At 44.4% G+C, this 11,019-nt stretch overlaps 1 protein-coding gene across 2 annotated transcripts in view; it reads right to left on the reverse strand.

The window, feature by feature from the left end:
• GSG1 (germ cell associated 1) overlaps positions 1–2,124 on the reverse strand; it is a 110,838-nt gene extending 108,714 nt beyond the window's left edge. For both annotated transcript variants that reach the window (XM_083400334.1, XM_083400330.1), the window contains exon 1: positions 1,787–2,124. The gene's annotated coding sequence lies outside the window, so the exon portion shown is untranslated. The remainder of the gene's footprint in view (positions 1–1,786) is intronic.
• Positions 2,125–11,019: the final 8,895 nt, after the last annotated feature.

Here is an 11,019-nt window from a genome sequence, read left to right on the forward strand (position 1 = left end):
GAGGACAGGTTATCAAGCTCTTTGTTCTCCCATTCCACCATGTGGACCCTACCAGTAAGGAGGTCGGAGCTAGTTTCTCAGACTGCATGGCTTATGCAAGCCGTCTTTGTGTTTCTATATACTACTTTGTAACCTAAGTTTTGCTGCCTATGTTTTCTGACTGCTATATGGAAAAGCACATGTATCTGACCTTTGAAGAGTCTGTAAGTAAACCATTTTTAACTTATCATGCATGTGGTCACTTTGTATGCCAAAGGAAGAGGGGAACTTTGCAAGCAACTTAGAAGGGAATTTTTTAATGTTTAACCACCTAAATTCCCATGCTTTACTTTGCTGCATATTTTGTGATTTTAAATCTTGGCTGGGGTTCTCTCACCAAAGAGTACTCACCCCAAACCTGGATCTTAGGCATGCAGGGAATTTACCTAATAATTTCTTTCCCAACCAACAGGGGTTATGGGCCCAGAATGCTTAAACGAAGATTGGAAATAATTTGCAGAATGTGAGGGGTGAAAGGAAGTCAAGTTTATTGTTTCCCTCGGTCTACCATGGGAACGCCGGAATGCAAAGAGGTGAGCTAGTTGCTGCAAACTCAGACTGCATGGCATTCTACAAATCCATTCTTACAGACAAGGGCCTGAACTAGGGATGTAAGTGGCCACAAGACCATGGACTCAGCATTCTACCCCAGCCTCCAGCAACAGGGACAAATGAAATAGTCTCATTGGTATCAGGACAGCAGGGCCATTTGCCTTTATTCATTACTGCAGCTATGTCATTTTAGGGTGTTAGCATGTACCAATTCAGAAATTGTGACACTGTTTCTGTGTGTTGTCCAGTGAACTGTCAGCATAAGCTTCAGCAGAGAGCGAAGGAGCCAATCCTGTGTGGTTGCGATCAGGCAGGTGAGGACAATGCCCAGTCACTCAGATGGACTTGTATATACCTCTACCTGGAAGAGCATTTATTTCTGAGCACCAGTGGCAAAAGTGATTGCCACGGATGCTCCAGCTCCTCAAAGTTGTGTGGGGAAGAGCTTTAAAGTGGAGGCAGGAGGCAGGCGTCTCAGGTGGGAGGAGGGTCACACCAGTGCGCTTTGCTAGCAAGACCCTGCTAGGCATCTGCTTTCCCCCTTACTGCTGCAAAACACCAGCACATCTCAGGCCCAGGCAGAATATCCAAGGTGCGTGATGTCTGTCATGAAGGTCATTATCGCAGGGGTGCCAGTATTTGTGAGGGGGGAGGAAGGGGCAGTGGGGATGGGGAAGAATACATGGCCCAGGCAGCTGCTACCACCAAGCACAGTGTCCTGCTATTTGAGGCCAAGCAAGGGCTGGGGGAATCGGCCTGGTGGGGGTGTGAGCTCTGGAGCGCTGCATTTTCTCCCCCTCAGGCTCCACGCAGCTGGCCCGGCCGTTTCCAGCTCAGCTCACTCTCTGGCATCACTTACTAATCTGTGACAAGTTCAGTATGTGCCCAGTGCTATGGAGTGAAGGAACTGACATTGACTCACCCAGGGCAGCGCGTTCACCCTAATGACTGTTCTACTTGCCGACAGTAGATGGCTCTCCAGACAACTTGATGAAAACAGGCTCGGCACATTTACATTATCTTTAACTGCAACCTCCCCGATGTTGCACTTTCCTTCCCCTGCACACACACACACAATCCCTCCCACTTGGATCTGTAATCCACCCCCACTCCATTTCCCATTCCCGCCTCCCCCCTTTTCATTGTCATTTAACCTCTTTTCCCCTCTGTCCCTGACGCCTCTTTTACTACTTACCATTTTCCCCTGGATTATTTCTCCCATCTCAACGCTCGCGCATTTCCACCCCGTCTTCTTCCATCTTCGTGCTCTCTCTTGTACTCTGGACATGCATTTGAAGATAGTCTTCCGGTGAGATATGACAAGGAAGCATTCTTACTTGGCAGAATCAGCCTGTTCACATCCCTGAAAGTAAGAAAATCTTCAAATCTCCCTGCCTTTTTCTTCCATTCCTTTTGCTCACATTCTTCCCCTCCTCTAATGCTCCCTGATGCATCTATGCCTTGACCATCTTTAAATTATATTCCAGTCCCTTCTGCCTCCTCCTGAAAGTCTTTCAGCGATCACCATATCCGATTCTCTCCCTCTCTCTCTTACACACACACACACACACACACACACACACACACACTCACTGTGAAACTGCACTTCTCTTTGCAAAGCAATTACATTTTCGGCTCATTGAGGCAGAGGTTTATGGGGAGGGGGGACTCCTGGGTCCGCAGAACCATCTAAGGAATGTTTAGCAGAACCAAGCAAGATGTCAGAAAATCGTGGCAAGCTTTTGAATCCTCCCAAATTCTTTATCAGGCATTATGTGACACAAAGTGGGGGCATCTGTTTTTCCATGGTTTGCTGACTGGGAAGCATAGGTGTGTTGGAATTTAGTGGCCCAAATATTAACTGAGAGTCTCTGTAGTTTCATTATTTTTGAAGAGAATGCAGAATCCGGACTGCTTTCTGGTTTTACCTCAAGCTTTCCACTTCTTTGAAGTGCAGCAAAGTTATTAGCAGGTATAGGAGTACTCCTGTGCAAATTCTACACAGTTTTTGAGGGGGGGGGGGGGATTATATAGACATGAGGCCATAACAATTCTAACAATGTACTGGGCAAATATTAATACTAAGCAATGAAATTACCATAGCTCACAGGTAGGTCTGAGGTTCAGTCTTCGCAGTTAAAGGAATTCAGGAAGTAGCAGAAGGTGGGAAATACCCTCTACCTGAGGTCTTGGAGAGCTGCTGGCAGTCAGATTACTAGGCTAAATGGATGAATAGTCAAGCCTAGAATGATATATAATCCTGTGTAAATGCTACAATTAATTCTAAAACAGGCAAACCTCAAAGAGGAACTGCTGAAGTGAAATGACTGAACTTAAACCCAGTTCACAAAATGGCAGGGCACATTTGTATGCTGCTTGTCATCAATGAGGCTACTAGAGCACAAAATGCACAACCATATTCCTGTGCTTTTCCACAGACAGAATATTCTGGCTTGGAAAACAATATTTAAGTCAGTGTCAAGCCTTTCTGTCAGGTTAACAAGTGCTTTATCAGACTTCTCCACTCCTTTCTTAAAGCCAGCTACCACAGACACTGACCTGCAAACTTCGGTCTGTGCTCCATTTTTACCTTCAATAAAACCTGTGGTTAGAAGAACTTAATGCCACGTGGGATAAAGGTCTTGTCACAGTAGCAGAAGAGGTTAAGATTTGGGGTTTGTAGAGAATTGTGAGTGTGGCAGCATCAGCTTTCGACCCAGGCCCTGCTTGGGCTTCTCATAAGCATCTGGCTCGTCTTATGTTCCCATGACCTAAAGGCAACACTAGATAAACAGGACTGGTGTGCTTTAATTCACATCCTTTGGAAAGTGAATTCCTCACCAAAGCAGCAACATTCTTAGAAACCATAGGTACTAAGGAAAGAAACCAAAGCTCATTTCATGCATTATATGTGTGAAAGGGAAAGATGACTGGCCCACTGTCCATGCTCCCAAAGTTTATCAGCTTCCTTGCCTCACCCCTCAGGGTCCATGGGTTGTGTGTTGATGTATGTTGGGGGAAGACTCTGGGTCTAGGATGTAGATGTAAGAGGGCAGGCCCAATGATGCAGCCCTACTCTCCAGTAATTGTGTGAAGTGGTCTGAAGTTGACCATGGATAGAACTAAAGAAAGCAGATTTATTCTGGATTCAGCTTATCTTTATGAAGCTCTGGATGAAAGTACACTGAGGCGTCGAGATGATCTAAAATATTTGTGCAGTTTCCACTGCTTGCAGTACGTCAGTGCAGTATTAGCATCATTATTCCCATTTTACAGATAAATGAAGTACAGCAATAAAATGGCTTAGCCAAGGTCACACGGAAAAATTGTGGCACAATAATTGTTTTTCATAAGTAACATGAAAGCACCTTAACTCAAAATGTTGAAGGGGCCATATCTGCTCAAACTGTTCTGCTTCCTCCCATTTCCTCTTTCTTCTCAAACAGCTTGAAATAAACTGCACAGGTATGCAAATTACATGGTCACCTTGCTCACACCCCAAGGGACTATGCTTCTTAAGCATGAAATCCCTTATCTAAAGGAGGCTTATCACAGCACTACCTTCTACTTGGCTGAATAATGAATGCCAAAGTTGTGAAAGAAAGAAAGAAAGAAAGAAAGAAAGAAAGAAAGAAAGAAAGAAAGGAGGAAAAGGGCACTCACACTATGAGGAGAGCTTCCCCTTCCATCCTACTTGTGATGTCAAAAAGATGCTCAAGCACAACCATCCCCAACCTGGTGCCCTCCAAATGTTTTGGACTACACAACTGCCATGATTCCAGTCAGCCTTCACAGTAGGACTCAAGAAAACTGCAGTAGCAGAGCCACCCACCCCAGCCTAAGAAGCCTTGCCTGGGAGCAAGAGGCACAATCAGACTAGGACCCCGGTGACATGGTTATACAAAGACACAGCATAACACGAAGTTGCTGCAACAGTGTTGTGAGTATGGAGTGCTTGGCTTCATACAGTTTCATTGCCAGAGTTTCAACTGAGATTGAAACCCAGGTATTATTCTTCTTTAGGCTAAATATATACTGGGGGGGGGGCATAATTGACCTTCACTCTGCTATCAAAAGTTCAAATGAGCCTCATAAGTGTGTGGAAAGGGCTGTGCATGTTCATGTGTGCGACTTGATGAGAAAGTGCTCTAAGGAAACAAGGAACATCTCTCCTGCACAGACACTCAAATGTTTAGCTTCTGGTGACCCTGGGGACAGATCGGAACCCTTCAGAATTGTAACTCTAATATCTCACACTAATCACATTTTAAGAAAACATCCTCAAAATTTTAAAGCGGGAACAAGTAAGGGTGGGAATAAAGGTAAACCTTCCCAAAACAATATTCAAACCAAAATGCAGCCATCCTTTGGAATTGGTATTTCTCTGAATTTTGCAGTGCAGTTTCGCAGCCTAGCAGTGCATACAAAAATGCATGTATTGGAGACTCTATACTGTCTCCAGAATGGACTATTTAAAGTTTGGATAAAGGTGAGTGCCTAAAGTTCCAGAATACAGACCAAACTGTATATTTTCATCATCAAATGTTTAAAAATAGTTATCATAACTTTATATCAAAAAGTTATCTCATTCACTGTTTGGATGAAGAATGCCAGTCTTCATTTAGTACCAAAAATGCAATGTTTGAAGTCACTGATATAATGTAGATGTTGAATGACTTACAGCAATACTCAGTGGTCATTTAGGGTAAAGGACAGAAAAGGGATGCTATATTCATCTCCTAAGAATGCACTCAACCCATTTCAAACTCTGACATGACCTGCTCCCAAATTAGATAGAGGACTTTTAACTTTTTGATCTTGCTGCTGTTGCTACTGCTGCTGCTGGCATTACAAGACAGAGGAAAATTAGTGATGACAATAGTGACTTGCTCCCATTTTTTGTAGTATGATCTCCAGTTCCCCTAGGAATAAACCAAGGTTTTAAATAAGTGTTTTTAAATCCTCCTGGCAATGTATTTTGATTGACACTAAAGCTGTCCTACTCTCTTCTGTATGGACATTATATCAGTCTGAGGTGTAGGATTTAGCATTCATTTTGTATCTGAACAGGCAGCTCATGGAAAAGTCAGTCGGTAACAATGCCCCAGAGAGAATGGTGGAAAGATCGCCAATGAGAAAACCTGGGTACTCTCTACAAGTAAACCTATCAGATAAACTCCTGAAGAAAAGGCATGAAGGGCCACCCAAATTATTCAGTGACTTTTATAGTGTGAGTATCTGCAAACACAGCAAGGGCCTGCTGCAGAGCTTTGAACTATTTGGATAAGAATTAGAACTGTATATACCTAGCCGATCTTAAAAATCATTTTTAAAAATGCTACTATCCATAAATAACTGGAGAATAGCATAGGTTTGGTTCCTTAAGAAAGTTTCTTTTATTGCAAAGTTTCAGAGTTCCACATAATATAGGGATATATTTTCTTTCAAACTATTGTACACCACTCCAATCTTCAAGCAGTGTGAGATTCTCAGGGTTCATTGGAATGAGTGACAGCAGAAACTGTGGTGTCTTTATGATATGTGGTTTATTTACACCCCAGAAGGTCTTGTCCAGTCACAGCCTTGGATTCAAGCAGAAAACGAGCATGCCTCTTGCTCTGCTTTCTCCCAGCAGTCTGCTTCCAGCTCTCTCTCACACAAGAGGCTTTTGTCTTTCTCACTACCAGCAAGGTGAGGAAGAAAGGTCCATCCATTTGCCCTCTGACACTAAGCAACTTCGTTTGTTGTACTAAGTACCGTACTTACGTGGCAATGAGGACCCTTGCCTGGCTAATTCAAGAATGGAATCCTACCTTAGATTTTAACCCTTGCTAGATCCAGGACTCCAGGAAATACAAGGGGTTTGTTTAGGCAACCTGATACTCAACACAAAACACACCGGAGCATCGGTATTTCAAAGGGATTAATTCTGGGGACATTGCCTTAACTGCCTGACCCACAGAAACCTACACCAAATTGCACCAGCAATGTGATTATTTTTGGCCATCCTTTTCCCTCGCACAATGGAAATCAAGTGTGAGAGAGCGAAGGTGTACTGGCAGGCCCCACCCCCTCCACTGCATCAACTTCCCCCCTTTTACTGCCCTCCACGAAGGACACACTGCATCAGCAAGGAGCTTCCTGTCTTCACATGATTTAGAACCCTGATTATGCTCTATTGCCGGAGGCTTCCTGCTGCAGACAATTGCCCTTCAGTTCATGGAGGGATGTAAACAAGGGAATAGTGAAGTGTTAAGAGACTGGGAGTGTGTCAGTGTTTGTCAGTGTGACCATGATCTCCGTCACATGGTTTTAATTATATGAGGGCAGGAGAGAACGCTGGGGTTTCCCCAAACCAGGAAGGGTTAAATATAATCTCCTATCCTTTCCCCAACACACACACATTTATAAAACTAAAGGACCCTACCAAAGGTCCATCTATTCAAACATCCTGTTCTCACAGAATCCAAGCAGAGGCCCACGAGAAACCAACAAACTATATAATTACTACAGTGGTACTTCCGGTTATGAACGGGATCAGTTCTGGAGGCCCAGCCATATCCCAAAAATTTTGTAACCGGAGAACCGCTTCTGCGCACACACGAAGCACCACAGAGCACTTATGTGCATGCGAGAGCGGCAAACCCACTTCCTGGTTTGCTGCATTTGCAACCCGAAAGTTATGTTACCTGAAGGTAACGTAACCCAATGGTCCACTGTACATTTGATACATCTTTTTTTTTAAATAATAATAATAATAATTAAAATCTAGCAATCCCAAGGAAACATTCATTATTATCAGTTGGCCAACTCACAGTCCCTAGTAAAAAAGATAATGTGATTATGTAAAGCAGGGGTCCTCAAATTACATCCCACGGGCCAGATCCGGCCCACCAGGGTCCTGAACCCAGCCCGCCTGGCAATTGCCAATGCCCAGCATCTTTGGGAGCAAGAGGCAGGGAGGCAGGTTCCCCCCAGGCCCAGGAAAAACCCCCGCTGCTGCCACCACCGCCTCACAGGCTGGGCCGGCAACCCCTCCGCCCGCCTGCCTGCTCTCTCTTGCTGCCACACACTCGCTCTCCCCTCACAGGCCTCAGCCGGCAAAGAAACCGCCTTTTTAGGCTTACAATGGGGAAGACACAGCACTAAAGGAAAAAGGAGTGGGAAAGAGGAGGTGGAAAAGCAAACCTGTTTCTTCATGACTGAGTTCTTGTAATGAGCAGGTGGAATGAGCCAAAAGCTGCTTGCATCACTTGCTACGACTAGCAGTGACAAATATGGAACTGGATATTGACCATCTCATTAGCCAAAAGCAGGCCCATACTTCCCACTGAAATACTTATAAGTTTATGCTGATTAAAACCGTTCTTCATTTTAAATATTGTATTGTTTTTCCTGTTTTTGTGCACCACGACTAAAATATATGCAGTGTGCATAGGAATTCGTTCATATTTTTTTCAAACTATAGTCTGGTACCCAACAGTGTCTGAGGGACAGTGAAGTTCTGTTTAAAAAGTTTGAAGACTCCTGATGTAAAAGCTAAATCCAGAATGCAATGTTGTGGCACACAGAAAGACTAGCAAATCATGAAAGCTCTAGTGAAGCCATTAGGCAAAGGGACCCCAGACCATTAGGTCCAGTCATGACCTTCTCTGGGGTTGCGGCGCTCATCTCGCTTTATTGGCCGAGGGAGCTGGCGTGCAGCTCCCGGGTCATGTGGCCAGCATGACTAAGCCGCTTCTGGTGAACCAGAGCTACGCCATTTACCTTCCCGCCAGAGCGGTACCTATTTATCTACTTGCACTTTGACGTGCTTTCTATCTGCTAGGTTGGCAGGAGCAGGGACTGAGCAACGGGAGCTCACCCCATTGTGGGGATTCAAACCGCCGACCTTCTGATCAGCAAGTCCTAGGTTCTGCGGTTTAACCCACAGAGCCACCCGTGTCCCTGGTGAAGCCATTAATGGTGCCCTATTAATGGCAACCTAGTGACAGCATCCAAAATACAATCCAGTGATTAAGTGCAATAAGCAGTTGCCACCTTAAAAAAAAATACACTTTTTTATTTTTAGTAACCTCATTTTTAAAGAAAAGTAGTAAGTCAAACTCATCTTTCCCCCCTTGCAGACTAGTTTCAAGGAGTTCCATAAATCCATATCCAGACAGCCCCTTTTTCAGAAAAGCAATTCCGAGTAGACCAGGAAATAACTTTGACATTCTCTTTTGCGGGGAGGGAGGTTTGTGCACTCAGTATCTTTTTAATAAAATGGCAGCATAACAGTCTGCTGAAGTACCAGATGATGGGGGCATGTGATGAGGAGGCGGTGGCAGGGATAAGGGCTGGGCTATAGGGGAGAAGCAGTTACCGCCCCTCCTTCCGCCGAGAATAAAATGCTGCATTTCCAAGCGTGACGTAGGGTGAATGCTGAAAGAGTCCAGCAGAGGCAAAAGGGTGGAATAAAGCCTCAGAAACCTTCAGCATACTATTAGGGAGAAAAGAAATGGTTTGGTTTCCGTGGTAACCGAGCCTATGGTGCCTCCGTTTGAGAAATCTACAAGAGAAAGCAAGGCCTCTCCCTGCTAGGAAAAGCCAATGAATTGGAAAATAATTATACAGCCTTCTGCCCTTCCTCTCCTCAGTTGGGTGCATTCATAAATACACTCCAGAGTTTGCTTTTCTAAAGGGCTCGGATTTTCTAAAGGCCCCCAAGGGGGAGCGCTCCCAAAATAAAGCAGGATTGGAGGTTCCGAACTGCCACCAACCCCACCCGGAACCCTGGTAGCTTTCGCAGAAATGCAACAGCGGGGAGGTGTCAGTCCGCTGGAAGGTGTTTCTGGAGGAAAGGAGGAACAATGAGACTTCCTGCCAGCCAGCCTCCAAGACTAAGTAATCCGCTGGAAAAAGCAGGAGCCTCCCAGCTGATCATCAGGTTCATGAGTCCCACTTACAGCTCTTTCAAGCAGGTGGCAGGCAGGCGTGGGGTTGAGGTAAAAGAATATAAAAAACTATTAGGGAAAAACTATTACAAACACCTGATGCGTTATGTGGCCCCAGTGATTTCCCTTCCAGCAGTTCCCCCTGCTTCAGATTTTCAAGGAATCAAACACACCAGAGTATATATATATATTTCTAGCTCTCTGGCTTTCACAGGCGGTTATTCTATACAGACTCAGCAACTATCTCAAGGTCTTCTCTAAGACATCATGTGGTGGCAAGGCCATTGCCTGTGCCTGCAGGCCACCCTGGTTCCCTGACAAGCATACAATAGACATGAACTTGAAAAAATATCTCCACCATATTCAAACTTGACATTTGAAGTGTATACTTTAAGCATCTTTGGTGTATACTGTACGTCTTATAATACCATGTGTAAAGAGGACTTTAGTGTCCTCTTCCCAAAGCCTCATCTTAGACTTATTGGGAACTTGCACCTTCATGCACCTGTTATTTGTGTGGCTGACAGTGCGCTCAAACATGAGTCTACTCAGAGGTAAGCCCCGCTGAGTGCAATGGTATTTACTCCCAGATAAGTGTACATAAGACTGCAACCTAAGATTCAATCTGTATCTTACTGATCTTCAGCTGCAGACTTGGCTGAAACATATTACAGTTTGACTTGATCATATTAGCCACTCCATAAAGCAGAATGTAATGGTACCAAGCCAATGAGTCTGACAAAACACTTCCTTTCAGTATCTTAAGGAAGACAGATGCAGTCAGAAGAAAAATCAGAGATGGGCTGGGAAGCTTACAATGCACAGAAAGATCCAGATTATTTAATAACCCTGCAGTTGCAAAAGTGGCTGCCCTCTTATCTCTCAGCCCTCTCCTAATCCCACCCCTCTATTATATTACTACCACCTCTCTCCATGTTGGGTGACGAACTTCTGCAGCAAGGAGCTTGCTCAATGCCTGGAGCTGTTCCATGTAATTTAGGACCCTGGCACAGAGGTAATGATGGAACAAATAAAGAGTATATCCACAGTCTCTCATCTCATGCAATCCCTATAGGTTTTTCAACAATCCACCCTCCCTCATGCTGTTATTAGTGTTACAAATGTTGGGTGCCTCCCACTCTCTGGAAGATTCCTGGGGGTTGCAGGCACTTCCTTTGGTGAACTGAGACACAGCAGTCGAAATAAATTTAAAAATTAAAAAAATTGTCCAGTAGCACCTTAGAGACCAACTAAGTTTGTTCTGGTTATAAGCTTTTGTGTGCATCCACACTTTTTCAGATACCATGTGTGAATGCACATGAAAGCTTATACCCAGAACAAACTTACCATAGTTGGTCTCTAAGGTTCTACTGGGCATTTAAAAAAAAAAATTAAATTTATTTCAACTGCGTCAGACCAACATGGCTACCTACCTGAATCTTGAGACATGGCAGACACTGTTGTAACTTTAATAAATGTTTTGTTCATCTAT

Source organism: Podarcis tiliguerta, assembly GCF_965153285.1.
Source record: "Podarcis tiliguerta genome assembly, chromosome: 10".
Classification (NCBI taxonomy): domain Eukaryota; kingdom Metazoa; phylum Chordata; class Lepidosauria; order Squamata; family Lacertidae; genus Podarcis; species Podarcis tiliguerta.